Source organism: Camelus dromedarius, chromosome 20 (assembly GCF_036321535.1).
Source record: "Camelus dromedarius isolate mCamDro1 chromosome 20, mCamDro1.pat, whole genome shotgun sequence".
Classification (NCBI taxonomy): Eukaryota; Metazoa; Chordata; class Mammalia; order Artiodactyla; family Camelidae; genus Camelus; species Camelus dromedarius.
The window spans coordinates 29,257,041-29,273,647 of NC_087455.1; the positions used below are offsets into that span (position 1 = coordinate 29,257,041).

The following is a 16,607-nucleotide window of genomic DNA, read 5'->3' on the forward strand; positions in this document are numbered from 1 at the left end:
GGGAGGGCAAGAGGAAGAAATACCCACGTTCTCTCCTCCTTCCTTTTGACCTCCTGCTGAGCCTCCAGTCAGCACAGCCCAACGGGAAGCCAGGAAGCAAGGGATCTCAGTGATGTGATCTGCAGAGTCAGCCTCCCGGGGTGCAGAAGGCAGGGGTTGGACCTGGGGGTGGGGGACAGGAGAGAAGCTAGTGTGTGCCATTATTTTTGGTAAGTGATTCTCTCTTTAAATAGAGAGAGGTTGCTTGTGATCATCTTTATTCTGCCCACTCCCACTCCAATCTATTATGGCACCCAATGTTTCTTGACTTCACTTTACTGCATCTGTTTGTCTTTCTGCTTCTCTGATACTCTGCTGTCTACTATTCTTTATATGTCTTGCATTTAAACTCTTCCAGAGAAAACTGATGGTGTTGTCCTCTGGTATTGGGTGAGGTGCTCACAGGGCAGCCTGTGAAGACTGTCCCTGGGTCACACACCTGTCGCTGCTTCAATTAGCTGCAAAGCAGGATGGCCTGTGATAGAAAAATCTCTCAAAAATCGTTATGGGTTGCAGATTCCTCAGAGGAAGCAGTCTGACTGGAAGCCACCTTTCATGTCTAGTACATCGTCACTGCCAAGGTGACCATCCTCCCGAATGAAGGCTAATAATATCAACGTTGGGCTGCTGGGAGGGACCACTAATGCTCACTGTCAGAATCTGCAAGCACAGGATGAGCTGCGTCTGTCAGCTGGATTCACCAAGTGTGCCTAGTGTTAGTGTCTCCTCCCGTGTGAGGCCGCTTCAGCCCCCTCCCCTGCTCCGGGATCAGCCAGGGCAGCTGTTGTGCCCCAGATGCTGTGCTCAGAGTCTGGTTCATGAGCTGATGTTGTTCTGCTTCTTAATCAGAATAACTATTCATTTGTCTTCATACAGAGTGAGTGATTCTGTCAGTGAGGTTCCTGATAAGAGGGACAGGGCGTAATGCTTTTTAGCCATAATCAGCGCTGCAAAACCTCCCGCAAATAGGAAATGAGTGTTTTCTAGCATTTTGGATTATGTTGAAAGTTGAATTTATGAAAAATGGCAGCAGTTGTTTGTCAATGAAGTTCCAGGATGGCAGCCTTGATTGGTGGCCGGGGCGCTCCTCCCTTTGAGTGCTTATTCCTCCCTCGTGTGGAGTCTCTTCCGAGCCACCCTGTTCAAGAACAGAACCAGCGGGGCAACCCAGCTACCTGTCCATTCCAGACCGTTTCTCAGTGTCAGAACTCTCCACGGTGCTGGTTCTCTGCACGCACCCTTTCCTACCCCTGAGAAATTCTTTCAAGTTTCTGCTCAAATGCCCCTTCCCATGAGACAGTGCTCTGCAGTCAGGCTACTTGCACTTATATCTAGTCCAGCCTCTTATCAGGGATCCTGCTTTCTTCCTTTGTAAACTGGGCTGGTAAATGGGTGAGGTTGCATATTACAGGGGTTCAGTGTCTATTCACCAGTGCCAGATTGCCTGGTTGCAAATGCTGGCTCAGCCACCTACCAGCTGTCAGACCTTGAGAAAGTTAATGAGCCTCTCAGGGCCTCAGTTTCTTCATCTGTAAGATGGAAGTGATAAGATCTGTACAGATTTGTTGTGAGGATTAAATGAATGCATTAAAGAAAAAGCTCTTAGAACAATGCCCCATCCATGTTAACCTTGACTGACTGTTGGACTTTATTATTTTCTATCTCATTGAGTTGTAAGGATAAGTTAGGTAAGACTTGTAAAGCACTGAAATTATGGCTGACCCAAAGTCAGTCCTCAGTAAATGATGATGGTAGTCGTTACGGTACATTTTCTTGTTATTCTCCAACATGCCAGGGAGAGCTTGTCCATCCCCCGTGTTCCCATAGTATGATGATTGTACCTCTAGTAGTGTTTTTTACACTGTATTGTCATTGTTTGGATTCTGTCTTATGTGTTGGGCTTTGAGGTTTTTATAGATATGAGTAGGTGATGAATAAATGTTTGAGATTGGTTAAAATAAAAAACTATCTTAGCTCAGCAAGGTTTTTGGCCCCAAGATTGATGCTGATAGCTTGTTAGTGACGGTCTTTGTTCAATAAGAGGTCTAAAGCAGATCGGTTTAAACTTCTGGTTTTGGCAAAAACAGACTCACAGACGTAGAAAACAAACTTATGGTTACCAGAGGGGAAGGCTGAGGGGAGGGATAAGTGGCAGTTCAGGATTTGAGGATACTAACTACTATGCATAAAATAGATAAACAACAAGGTCCTGCTGTGTAGCACAGGGATACCTTGTAATGGTCTATAATGAAAAAGAATATGAAAAAGAATATATATATATGTATAACTGAATCACTATACTGTAAACCAGAAATTAACACAACATTGTAAACCGACTATACTTCAATAAAAAAAAATTTAAAAGTAAAATGGTACCTGGAACTGCTCAAAAAAAACCCCAAAAAACCAAGACTTCTGGTTTTGGGTGCACCTGCCTCCCCTCATCAGCTCACGTGATTTAGCAAGTGCAGAATCAGACCGTGAATTCTAGTGCCGAGATGGGTCTTCCCCTGTTCCATATGTAAGCTCTATACAATGTTTGAAATGAATGATATTAAGTGAGACTTGGGGCCTCCCCTTTTCTCTCCCCTTTATGCAAAACATTTGCCTGGTTTCAAATGGAGCTTTCATACCTTTGACTCAAAGTGGAATTCTACCACCATGAAGCATTGTTTGCTGTGAAAAGCAGCCTCGTCCAACAGATGACTCATTCAGGTGATGGCTGAGTACATTCCCTCCCCAAGCTTGTGACTTGAGATGTTTATGGGATAAAAGAAAAAGAAAATACATAACGATTTATCACTTCCTGTTTTTGGTTTCCCTTAAGTACAAAGAAATATATCCTTTTCTAACTTGAAGCCATTTGACTTGTATTTGTGATGTACTGATGACTGTAAAAGGGTGACATCAAACAGTGATTTACTGCAGAAACTGCTGTAGTTACGGCTGACAGTGTGCTTTCAGTCAACACCCTGCGTCAACCTGTCATCCTGCTCCCTTGTAAATATCTGTGCAGGTGCACGCACATGACAAGTGCACCATGAAATGCCCCGTGTGAGCATCTGCTTGTCATATTAGCTGGAAGGATGCACAGATGTCATTTTTGCAGTCTGAGTCAGAAGTTTTTGTTATGCATCAGAATAATCATAAACATTAGCTTGTATGGATAACGGAATGAATGAATGTTATGTTAGATTTCTAGTAAAAGAGAAGCATAAACTGCTTTTGAGGTTTAAAGTGTATTATAACCCAGACTGCAGAGGGAAATTTATCTAATCAAATTGCTCTATTATATTTGTTATTTGAGAGTAGGTTAAAATCTTAAAGGTGTTGTTTTTGTTGGTGAAAATTTGGTATTTCCCCTCTTCTTAAAAAAACACTTTTAAGCATCTGTAAATAAGATTTGTGATATTTTATCTTAAAATATATTACAGTGTTGGAAGTGGGCTCTGTTCAGAAGCCTCGGGATCCATCCAAATGTGTTCTCTGTAGCAGTAGGGATTGGGCTGTTCTGTGTGATGTGCCTTTAACTTAAAGACCTTTCTGCTTTCTTCCCTGTTTTCCATCCAGCAGCCGACCAACTGGGTTCGTGAATTTTATCCAGTGTATTGTAATGCTTTACAGTAGCTCTTGTCCAAACCTAGAGCTTGTCTCCTTCTGGGTGTGGATGGCCTGTTGGCTTCGCAGCTGTGTTCATCGTCCTGTTTGCCCCAGACCAGCTGTGCCTACTGCTGGTTGCTCAGGCTCGGTGGGAGACAAAGGCTGTCACGCTGAAGGTGGAACAGACGCTGGGGCTCACCATCGAGTGCTGTTTAGTATGTTTGTGTTTGGTTTATATTTTTGATTTCTGTACATTATGACGTTTTGACACCTTAAAACCCTTCTGGCAGGGGAGAGGTTGCCCCGCCCGGTTAGCCAGTTCTCAGATAGCAAAGCGCTCAGCGGGATCATACTTCTGATGTGAAAACTAATCAGCCCAGAGCCTTTCCTCCTCCTCCATCTGGCACATTCACACCACGCCAGTATTTTCTCTGCCCTCAATCACCCCAGGGCCTGCTGCCATGCAACGAGACCACCCCTATGGCCCAAAGCCCTGCCTGCGGGAATTATTCGAACTAGCCAGTCTTAAAACTGGTTACTCTGCATTGCCCTGCCCTTCCCATGGAAACCTCGGTAAAGGCTCTGGCCTGGACTTCCCCCTCACTCCTGCTTCCTGCCTCCGACCGCCCTGGCTTCCCCAGGTGGCGCTACAGGGCCTGTGCCCCTCCTGTTTCTAGGACCAGAGACTATAATAAATGTTTGTTTTCCGGAGCCTCTCTAATGTCTCCTTTTGTGGCCACACCTGACTGACCATCACACAGAAGGACACAGTTTGTGTTTAACGGTTAGTGTCGACATTTGATGAGGGCGTGTCAGGTCATTTAAAACGGATCATCCTTCTGCTTCCAAACGCATTTCCTCTGACAGATGACGGATCACTGATTGTGATACGTTTCCATCCAGACGTGTCACTAAATTTCCTGGGTTCATTTCAACGCTTATCCTGTCTTATCGGCAGGAAGTTCTTCTTGATATCTAACCCAGTCCCCTCCTATTGCTACCCACCCAAGGCAACTGACTTTCCCCGGATCTCCGCCTTAATAATTAATTTTCTAAAAGTATTTGAGATTCATCTCAACGTGCCGAGTCCAGAACATTCTTCCAGGTACTCCTCTCAAAATTACAAATGAAACAAAATCTGCTGTGCCCAAGATGTGTGTTAAGTGTTCAAAGAGCACAACTTCAGCCTTGAAAAGAATGTTAAGAGATGAAAAAATAGCAATAATTGCATGCTGACCACCACTCTCCTGAAAGCTTCTTCGATGCACTGGGTCGGCTCCCAGAGAATTGGATCTTATTTTTACAGTACGATGAGGAAAGTACCCACAGGTTTTAAAGTAAAACTGACCTGGGATTGTACCGGCCGCTGTCACTATCAGTCTGATCATGAGGTCGTTATTTCACTTTTCTGAATCTCAGTTTCAGCATCAGTAAAATCCAGTGGCATTATCAAATGGAAACTGCCTGGAGAATGGCAGGGACTCTGCAAGGTTGGTTTCTCTCTGCCAGGTTCGTCAGTGCAATGAGACGGTCATGTTATAGGTTGGTAAATATACTAAATGTAATTATTACAAAATGTCATTAATTAAATCAGACTTTGGAGTTGCTCAGACAGGGCTGAGCAGAAGTTGTTTTTTTTTTTTTTTAACTACGAAGAAGAAGGGATTCGCTTAAGCAAATTTTTCTGTCAACCAGAATGGTGATGAGGAGAAAAGTTAAGCTACTTAAAGCTTTTAGAAACTCCTATTTGCAAATAAAGAGAAAGAATTAGTTAAAAACAGTCATTATCTAAGTCACTGAAAGGGTTGGGGAGACAATCTGCTTAGTAACGCCTGCCACTGGTTCGTGTGCGATTATCTTCTGTGTGACTTACAAAGGCGGGTCTGGTTAAAACTGATCTGCAGTTCAGACATCTCCTCAGTTAAGATGTGCTTTCCTTTGAATCCACTGGATCTCTCTAATACTGAAATATGGAACACTGAGTCCAGGTAAATAGCTGTCCATCATCACCAAGCCTGTGGGAAAGACCTTCATTGGCTTATACTCATTTATAATTTACACCTCGGCTGCACTCCTCTCCCCTAGCCCTTCATTCATTCATTGAACAATTATTAACAGCCGGTCAGTGATCAGGCATGCAATTGCAGAAGAATTTTCTGTCTGGCCTCAGGGTACAGAGATAAAGCTTGCCTTCTCTAATGATGAAAACGTGCTTTCTCGTGCTACATGGGCATCCCAGTCAGACCCCCTGGTAGATACCAGGTTTAACTAGGTGTACAATAATGTCATTGCTTGCACGTTAATACTCCATCTTTTGAATGAATAAGGACAAGGCAAGAGTTTATCACTTGACTTCTAGTAGTGAAGACAGAGATGACCCAGCCCTTTGGCAAGGCCAGACAGACGCTGGTGATCACAGGTAATCACCGGGGGTCTGTGGGGGCGTGTGCATGTGCTCAGCACAAGTCGATCTGACTTCAGCTTCAGGCTTGAGGATGTACCGTAGGTCATTATTGTTATTTAGACATTTTCAGGATGCAATTACTTGTTGCATGTTTTTATTGCCACTTGCACATTTTACCATTATTTCTTTACTTGTTCAGCAAAGAAATTACTATGAAGAAATAGTTAGAAATGACAAGGCTGAGCTGGATTATTTGCCTGCCCATCCTGTTGCTACAATTTTGATCTTCACAATATTATCCAAATACGTGTAACATTAAAGCTACCAAGGCCTGTCGTCAAGGTCACCAGTGACCTTCGTGCTGCTAACTTGGACAATCAGTTCTCAGTGCTCATCCTGCTGGGCTTCTCAACAGCATTTGATGCCATCAATCATTCCTTTCCTCTTGTTCTTTATTTTTCTTTACCATTTTAATCACTTGTTTTCTGTTGTGGATTTTAAACTCTACTTTTATGCTGGATCCATCAAGATGTTATCGAACCACATGGTTTCATGAAAAGAACATTTTAACATCATAGTTAAACTTAATTTTCTGTCTTTTGTTTATTAAGTGATGCTATTATGTAAATATAACTCTGTCCCCCTATGTCGATCCTCAAGAAATGTTTGCTAAATTTGAAAGTGACTGTGGAAACTGGGTTTTTGGAATATTCTTCTATCCTCTACTTTATCATTATGTCTTAATTCTTCAGAACTAAGTGCCTATTTATTAACGCTCACCACTGGTTTGGTGATTTACAAAGGCCTGCCTTGTTAAAACTCATCTGTATTCCAGGCATCTCATCAATTAAGATGTGCTTTCCTTCTTTATCTATTTTAATATTTTTACCTTGTAGTTTTCATAACCTTTTGTTTCATTATTAGTTTTTTCTCTTTGATGTAGAATCCACTCCTTTGTCTTAACCGTCTTTAACTATTCCCGCTTATTTCTCTAGTTCATCTGCTTCCATATCTCCTTGTTTCTTCTTGGGATCTTTAAGTTGAGACTTCTTGGACATGTTTTTTTTTTTAAATACGTAGTCTCTTACTTTTAAAATGTTTTCCTTCTCCCCAGCCAGCTTGCCCCACTGTTCTTGCGGTGAGAGCCCCACTTATTTTAGCTTTGCCTAAGTCTCAGGAGGATGGGCCAAGTTGATTCTTATCTTCTCCTTGTGTATTTAAATCTTATCTCTTCTTTTTAGCGGCAGCTTATAAAGCCTATTTTGGTCTCTGAAGTTTAAAAACCTGACAAGCAGGCATGATTCTCATTCCTGTCTCAACCAAGACATTGGAGACCGCCTCTTCTTTACTCCCCTTTGCCTCTCAGCCCTGTGTCATGATGCTCTCTCTCATCACCTAGGGAACCCACTCTGAGAAAGCTCCCTCCAGGCATCCGCTTGTCCTTGTAGCACTTGGCTTCCTCACCCCTGCCTCCCCCAGCTCTCTGCCCTCACCAGTTCCACGGCTCCCTTTTCTCTCCTGCTCCTCTTTCCCCTTTTGGACTGATCTGTGGGCTTCTCCTCCTCTGCATCCGCTCTGGTCCTTCTGCCTCCCCAGGGTCCTGCCCTTGCCCCTCTGGCTCTTCATTATGCATAGTCTTCCTGGGGGACCTCGCCTACTCATATTCCTTTAACTACAGCCACGATTTTGTGCTGTTTCCTCTGCCTTAAATGTTCCCCTTTCTTGCCCTCTCCTTTTCATCCCTCAAAACCCATCTTAGTTATTCCGCCCTCCAGTAGGGCTTTTTTCAGTCCTAGTGCTGGACCACCCTCCCCTCCTCCCACTCCCCCCGCCGCCGTAGCCCTTGTTGGCACCACGATCATACCTCTAGCACAGTGTAATGAAGTTATCTGTGATCTCCTGAAGGGGAGGAATGGTGACTATTTTTGTATCCTTGTGCCTAATCCAGAACTCAGGAGCTTTCTTTGAGGCCTGTCTCTGAATGAGACATAATCCTCTTTATCAACTAACTGAGATTGCATTTCAGCTCAAGAAAAATTTGTAAAAATGATACTTCAGATCACATTTTCTCTCATGAACTTTCTGTGGATCTCTGACAGGCCTACCATTTGCAAACTAATCCCCGTGTCCCACTGCCTGGTTCTGTCAAGGCCACTGCATACATTTATGTGGCCAAACTGTGGTTTGACTTCAGCCATCACCTACATGCCCATGACGCCTGACTCGCTTCCTGTAGCCCCTGCTGCCGTCCTGCACTGATTGTCTCTGCGCATCCTACCCCTTGTGTGCAAGTGTTTCTTGTCCTCCTGGTACAGGATTTCTAGCGCCTTGAGGTCTCCAACCCCCAGGACATGTCGTTCAGGGCTGATGCGGCGAGAGCTACTTTCTAACTCCTCATTTGGATGTGGTGTGTAGGTTGGGGGAGGGGAGCAAAGGGGTACTGGTAAGGTGAGCGTAGAAAAGAAGTGGCAGAATGAAAAGGTGGTTGTATCAGTTTCCTATAGGTGCTGTAACGAAACACCACAAGCCTGGAGACTTCAAGCCACACAAATTTATTCTCTTGCAGTTTTGAAGGTCTGAAGTCTGAAATCAGGTTCAGTGGGCTAAAGTCAAAGTGTCAGCAAGGCCAGGTCCTTGCAGAGGCTCAGAGGGGAGGATCTGTTTCCTTGCCATTTTCAGCTTCTAGAGGCTGCCTGCGTTCCTTGGCTACAGGCTGCTCCCCTTCCATCTGCTTCCAGCTGCAGCTGGAAGCAGGATGTGGTGCAGGGTGCCAGAGGCAGGAACTCTGGAAACCTCCTGATCAAATGGTAGGTAGGGTGCAGCAAGGATCCTCTCATGGCAAATGTTTATCAAGAAAAAGATGCTATGTGCTCTCAGTAGAAGAGGCTTGGGCTGTGGCGAGTGACAGATAGGAGTTCACACCCATGGCTGCAGCTGTCTGCTCCCCAGCCTCGGTTCCCTCCTATGTAAAATAAGAACCACAGTGCCTCCTTTTTAGGGCTGGCATGTAAGTAAAGGGATAATGTATGTGAAGTGCTCTGCATGGGGACTGGGACCTGCTGGCCCCACAAATGACAGGAGCCTGCGACAAGGAAAATGAAAGAGATGGCAACAGACAAACAAAAAAGGAAAGAAAGAAAGAGGAGGAAAAAGAAATAGGGGGAAAAGGAAGGCTATTGATCGTCACTGGAGGCATCTGTTACCAGATGTGGTCACGCACGTTCCTGTTTCTTGCCATATAGTGTTTGTGACTATTCTACAGCTCAGGACATAGAGTCACACACGGTTCACTTGAGCCCCCGCCTCGAGCTCTTTCTGCTCCTCTGCTCCAGCCCCTTGGCATTTCTCTGGTAGAGTTTCTGACTTCAGATGCATACACCCATTCGGGGTGCTTTAGGGCCACCAGCATGACCCAGCCAGCCTGGTGGACAAGGGCCTGAGGGCCTGGCCCACATCTAAGGGAGGAGCTTGGCTTCTTACTCAGACCTCTAGTGACAGAGTTGCTCCAGGTCATCCACCGGATTCTCATGTAAAGTCCAAATAACCATTGGGCAGCAAACGGCCTTTGCACCTTGGGGTGGACCTTCGCTTGCTCACTGATCCCTGGCCTACAGATAGTACTGAATCTGCTGTGGGCCAGCTACCCCGAGGCCCGTAAAGGAAGTCAGTGGGGTGATCCAGGCTGACTTCAGGCTCAGCGGTGCTGGGGATACAGCCTTCTGATTATCTGACACTGATAAGGAGCTTCTAGTTCTGAAGGCAAGGTCACTGGCAAAACCCCCAAAAAAGGAGTTGTACAAGCTTTGCAATAGAAACAAAAGCTGCCAGACCAGCCATGTCACCACTTTCCTAAAGAGGAGAAGTTGAGGTCGTGACTGCAGAGGGACACCATCTCCCACACCCTGACGCACACTTGCTGGTGCTGATGAAGGATGATTTATTTGGACGCGGCTGTTTTGATGACTATTTCAGGGAGATGTTGTGGAGCCAAGACTCTATAAAACTCCAGTGGGTGCCCGTTGCTAACTCGTCCTAGCTCCCTGTGTTCCCTGTGGGAGGGAGCACGTTTTGATGAGTCGGGATCAAGAGACCCAAGCTCTCCTGACATATTAAATCAGGAGCATGGGCTCTTTTCTGCCTCCTGTTTGGGGTGACGTGGGAGGAAGAGGAGCCTCTGATCAGGAGAACAGGGCAGACTTGGAGGAGGGGAAAGCGCAGGATCCACCGAACTTGGATGCTTAAGGCCTTACTGTGGGGCTCACATGAGCGTGTTTTTGTAAGATTTTCAAAAGAAAGAGATTTTGACTACAGTTGGTTAAGAGCACCATCTCCCTCCACTGCGATTGCCTTTACCCTCACATGGAGGGGTGTTGGCACAGCCAGAGGCATTTGAGGGGATCAGTCTAAGGGAAAGATGAGTCGGGGTTGATATTGTTTGGGTTTAATAAGATATATTTATGTGATTTCCAGTCACTCCCATGTATACATGTCATCTGGAAGTTAATTACTAAAAATATTATTATGCTAAGCTATTTTTCAGTTATTAAAATTTGTAATTTCTATAGTTCTCTTTTCATTCTAAAAATATTCCCATTTATATTTACTTCTGTATTCATAATTTGTATTTTTTTTAAAAGAGGCCTCTAATTTCATAAGCCCAGACACCGCAAATCTGGATCTGCTCTCCGACCCCCAGGAAAATACTTCTTCCGCCCCCCTCCCTTCTTCCTTCCTTCCCTTCCTTCTTTTTTTCTTCTTCCTCTCCTCCTCCTCCTTCTTTTAGAGGCTATGGTTTTTACGATATTTACCTGACTTTCTGATTTCTTGTTCCTATTTCACAGTCTCATAGAATCAAAGGGGAAGCATTTCATGTAATGACAGATTAAAGAAGATTTTATAGAGTGGCTTGACAACCCAAACACCATGTGAAATGCTATTCCCATGAAAGAGTGTGTCCTGAGTCCTAAACTGCCAACTCAGACGCACCTTCTGGATAATCTGTCTCCTGAACGGTCTGACTTCTGCTCTCTGTTCTAGCTCATTCTCTACCCTCCTCTGAGGACACCCTGCATGCCTGCCTTTTGAACTCAGGCCTTCAGGACACATTTTTTCCCACAGCACTGGGTGTTTGAATTTAATACTCCTTGCTTGGTTCCTCTTTATTCTTCTTTTACTAAGAATGCTAACAAACTAAGTTGTCAGGTCTCTCAAGCCCAAGTAAATAAAAGTTGCATGTTAATATTTGGGGATAAGTTGCAAGAGACAGCCACAGTGAAAATTGCAAGAAATAAAGTCTGGAAAGTAAACAAAGAGACAGGTAGAAATAACAAAAAACTCCTCCTGAAAGTGAATAGACAGGAAAAGAATGAAGCACAGAAAACTAAAATAATAATAGAGAAATTGTTAATATGTAACAGTAATAATCCTGAGTCTGCAATACAGGCCCATTTCCTTTAGGGGCAAACAGGTGCTTACATCTCACAGTGCCTGAGGGCAGCATTGTGGAATCACCGATGTTCATGTACTTAGCGTGGGCACTTGATACAAAGTGCTGAAAATTTGAAAAATTCTCATCCCACGAGTTATATAAAGTTTTCCTTTTTACAGGGTCTCTGTGCTACAGGAGGCTCACCTCATTCTCCAGGAATGTTGATCAAACAAGATGGTATTTTATTAAATTGATGGAATTTGGGGGAAGTGTAGCAAGGTGGGTAAGTTTTGGAGTCTGACAAGCCTGGTGATAAATCCTGGTTCTTCCACTTGATTAACTAACTATGAGACCTTCGGAGCTTCATTTTCCTCATATAAAATGAGGGTCCTCATCTCCACCTCGTAAGATCTTGGAGCCGTTGTCCATTTCTTAGTTTATTTCTGTCAGGGATTCATAGAGCAGTTGTTGTGTGAGGCTTTTTGCAGAATCATTTTCCAGTTGGTTCGTGGCTTGTCCTTCTGTTTTCAGCCCAGGCAGGTCTCCAGTGTTGGAAGAGTACAGCTCTTTGTCAGCTGTTTTGGCATTAAATAGACATGAAAATAATTGTTAAAATGTTTTCCTTCTTGTTTTGTTTTTAGATTTGCTTTCTTTGAGAGTAATAAGAGAAAAAAATTGTACTTATGGAAGTAATGGGAAAATAAAATTACACCCAGAATAAAGCCCAAACTCCCATCCAGCCCTGCCCACCTCCGTCGGCTCACTGGTGCCCCGCTGTCCCCATACTCACTACCCAGACCCTTTTCCAGCTCTCGGCCTTTGCATGAGCTGTGCCCTCTGCTTAGACTGCCCTCCTCTGAAACCCTTCACTTTTCTTCGCTTAGAAGACAGCTCCCCTGAGTCTGTCACCTGACGTGGGCCCTTCTCTGTTAGGCTCTGACTTGGATGCAGCTTCTCTGACCATCACCCGTGCGCAGTGCACACTTGTACTGATGCTTATGTTAACCTGTGTTCCGTCCGTTTCCCCCTTTACACTGGCTGCTCCGTGAGGGCAGGAGCTTTGCCTTACTTGCTCCACACTCTTTGTGTCCTGCACGGAGCCTGGCACATTCAGGTCCTCGCATATTTTCTGAGTGACTGATAATGAATAAATTGTGGAAAGGTAAAATGAGGTGGTAGAAAGAAGTGGTGGGTGACAGGATGGCAGGGTGAGGACCAATAGTTGAGGATAAATAAACTGGCTGGGATCTGGCACTTGGTGGGCAGTTTCTGCAAACTAGCAATAGTCAGGAGGAAAGAGGAAGCCAGAGGGGAGGACAGGGAAATGTCTGTTCCGAGGGGAGAGACTTTGGAACCACATAGTTCTAGGAGCCCATCTCAGCAATTCTCAGTGGGAACCCAACTGTCCTAATTTCCTTGCATGACACAGGGGTTATTGTTTTTTATTTTGTCATAACATGCTTTCTGAATTTAAGACCAGCTCTGAGAAAGAAGTGAGAAAAATATCTATTCCTCACAACTAGAGTCTCAGAATCATGGCATCAGAGCGATTATAGCATGTGAAGGAAGCTCAGGAGGAGCACCGAGCCCAGGTGAGGCTGTGCTGTGCTATGCTGTGAGTAGCCGGGGCAATGCAATGGTCCTTTTAGGGAAACCAGAATCCTTTTAAATCTGCTTCCTCTGTTCTTAACATCCATGTTTCCCAAAGTGGAAAGAACTAGATTAATTCTTACTTAAGTACTCAGTCTAAAAGTAGGAAATAAGACAATGGAGTGCTTTAAAATATTTGTATTAAACAATTGTGTAAAATAGAGTCGTGTTGACTGCAATGATATTCAGACCTGGCCTTCACCCCGGCAGGATTCATGGCTTTTTTACTTTGGACCGATGAATGGACGGCCATGGACACAGCTCTCTGGTTGAGATGGTAGCTGTGTTTATAAATGGTCAGCTGTGCTGTGAATATATTTAGCTTATGCTAAATGCCCCTGAGAACATAAATGTCATCTGTTTCCAGTCTGATTGTGTTTTGGAGCGAGGCACAGTTTTTTCCAGATGAATAAATTTTAAGCCTTTTCCACTTCTAGAGTAAAGATAGGCTTGGATTCTGAAATTCAAATGACCAGACTAAATGAATCAGATTAAAATGAAATATAAAAAGCTCTTTGATTCTATTTACAAGTACTTTCAGAATATACTGCTCAGTGAAAATGCCATGTTTGGGATAAAAAATTAGACACCAACACTGAGATCAGAAACCAATTCATTCATTGTTAACATGAAGGGATAGTATTGCTGACCTGTAGGGCAGTTAGAAATGAAGGTTAAATGATGTTGGTAACTGTACAGTGTCTTCATACGTTTAAACTTTTCAAAGCAGTTTTTATCCAAATGTTCTCAGACTTTCATATCATAAACCTTGAAATTTGTGTATGCAAATCAAAATATACACAGTGACTATTTTAAACACTATCACCATTAAAAAAGCATTCACTTCAGCATTCTGAAAGAGCTAATTTGGCTAGCTGTATTTATTTGTTCATAAACCTAAACTTCCTGATGGAGATCTTAAAGCAAAAGTGAGAACCAACTTGAAATGGATGTCAAAGGGGCTTTAGAGGGCTCACACAGTGTCTCTGTGGGTAGAGACCTAGCGTTGGTAGCTGACTGCCCCAGAGTTAGCCCACTGCTAACTAACGGTCACACTGGGGTCAGACCCAGAATCCTGACTTCCACTCCTGTGTTCTTTCTGCCTTATCCCCTCTTCTCCTGGAATGATCGTTTGAATTAGCAAGATATACCTGTAATCTACAAACTTTCTCTTATGTGTTTGTTTCAATGAAAGCAGAGACAACAGCGTATACACTTTATGGATTATTTACGCCTGCCCTCCCAAATGTCCTTGCCCCTCCCACCCCACCTCCATCATTTTCTTATCAATCTCTGAGAAAAAATAGATAAGATAGGCTGTTTCAATGTTCTTCTGTGAGCAGATCAATGAAATGGCACAGAGAACAGACAGAACTCTGACGCCTCTCGTGTGATGTCCTCTTCTCCTGGTCTCACGCTGCTTAGATGCCAGCGGCAGGCTCGCTTTTTAATGACTTGTCTGCTCTGACACTAGAGAAAGCCTCTGGAGCCCTGCGTTGGGTCAGCTCTGGTAAACTGCTTATTTATTCACCTTGCCATTTTAACCAAGCATCTGTGTTTTGTTTTCAGTAAAATCTGAAAGTTTGAAACAGAGTTAACTATATGTATTTTAAAATGTAAAGCACTGAATCCACTTTGACTTAATTCTACATCTTAACAATGAAAAAGCCTAAAATATCACTTTTCAAATTTTCTTTTCTTTTTTTTTTATTGACGTATAGTTGGTTTACAGTGTTACTTCATCTCTGGTGTACAGCATAGTGATTCAGTTATACACACATATATATACATACTCTTTTTCACATTCTTTTTTATCATAGGTTACTCAAAGATATTGAATATAGTTCCCTGTGCTATACAGTAGGACCTGGTTGTTTATCTATTATATATATAGTAGTTAGTATCTGCAAATCCCAAACTCCTAATTTATCCTCCCCGCCCCCTTTCCCCACTGGTAACCATAAGTTTGTTTTCTGTGTCTGTGAGCCTGTTTCTGTTTTGCAAATAGTTCATTTGTGTCTTTTTTTTTTTTTTTTTTGGTTTCCACATATAAGTGATATCATATAATATTTGTCTTTCTCCTTCTGGCTTGCTTCACTTAGAATGACAATCTCCAGGTCCATCCATGTTGCTGCAAATGACATTATCAATTTTCAAATTGCAATGTGCTTGTATGTCAACAAAGTGTGATATAAAGGAAAATGTACAAAAACCATTTCACAGATTTTCTTCTAGTTAAAAAAATCATACTTGAAAGATTACATTTTATAAGCCAAAATATCTTTTAAATATCTGTATTATTAAAATGTGCAAGTTATTATGAGTAAGAAAAAAACTGAGACTCTGTCTTAGATCAGAATTCTCATATTGCCAGAATTAAAAATAGTATAACAGTTATTTGTGGAACATCCAAAATTTCAGTATTGCCGAGGTCCTTACCACTGAAATATACTGCTTCTATCTATGTTCAAAAGGACAAATTTATTAACTGGTAAAGTTCCGAGTTCATCTTTAACTGTATTCAGTTCTCTGTTAAATGCTTGGAGGAATATGAGTCTTTAGTGTATTAACTGAGATACATTTTACAATGATTGTACATCATCAAATACATAGAAATTGGCGGAATATTACATTTTTTTCCTAACATGTCAGTTGGAACACATTTTCTTCTTGAATTATAACAATTGAATTTTTTTAGAAAAAAAGGAAGATTTTTAGAAACTCAATTGAAAACTTCTTGGTTTTTATTCCTAATAACAGTAACACTCTGATATTTAAGAATTAAATGATGTGAGTTGGAATTTTGTTTTAAACAGATCTCCCAAGAGGGCTTTGACCCTGTTGATAGTTTTGAAACTGTATTAGATAGGCTAATTAGATCGTCTAGACTAGTGCTCCCAGAGGTTCTAAAATACACATGTTCTCAAAGAGAGGTTATAAAAGCCAGAAGCAAAATCTGAGAGACCACGCCCCTCTCTGTGTCCATTGGCCGTGGGATTCAGTAGATCACACCCCCGTCCTCCAAGCCTTCTCAATCAGACCCTCGGAGCCAGGCTCCTCTCAGGCTACCTCTGATACAGCCCGCTCCCAGGCTGACCCCTTTGATCATTCCTTTCTTCTGAACTGTGACTATAACCAATACATCATTCCCACTTATTCACCTATTTTTTTATGGTTTCTTATTGTTGCATTATGGCACTGTGTCTGCTCATTCTTTTTGGAAAATACCTAAAGTTTGGTGTATCTAAAAAGAGGTTAATTTGGTGCTTGCTCTGAACTAAAAAATGAAGACCCATGTTTTTGACTATCCCTTCCCTTGGATCTGTATCCTCTTCCAAGGAGTTTATAAATATCAGTCAGAGTCAACGTCAGACTGCCTGTCGTGTCAGCCCTGCCTTCTTCTCTAGGCCTGTCCTTTTTGGAGAGTCCCGCCTCTACCCCACCTGTACTCCCTTTCCCAAAATGTGTTATTGACAAGTAAAGCCA

At 43.0% G+C, this 16,607-nt stretch overlaps 1 protein-coding gene across 6 annotated transcripts in view; it reads left to right on the forward strand.

The window, feature by feature from the left end:
* Nucleotides 1-16,607, forward strand: part of NCALD (neurocalcin delta) — a 364,376-nt gene that overhangs the window by 170,796 nt on the left and 176,973 nt on the right. The gene's annotated exons all lie outside the window — the stretch shown is intronic.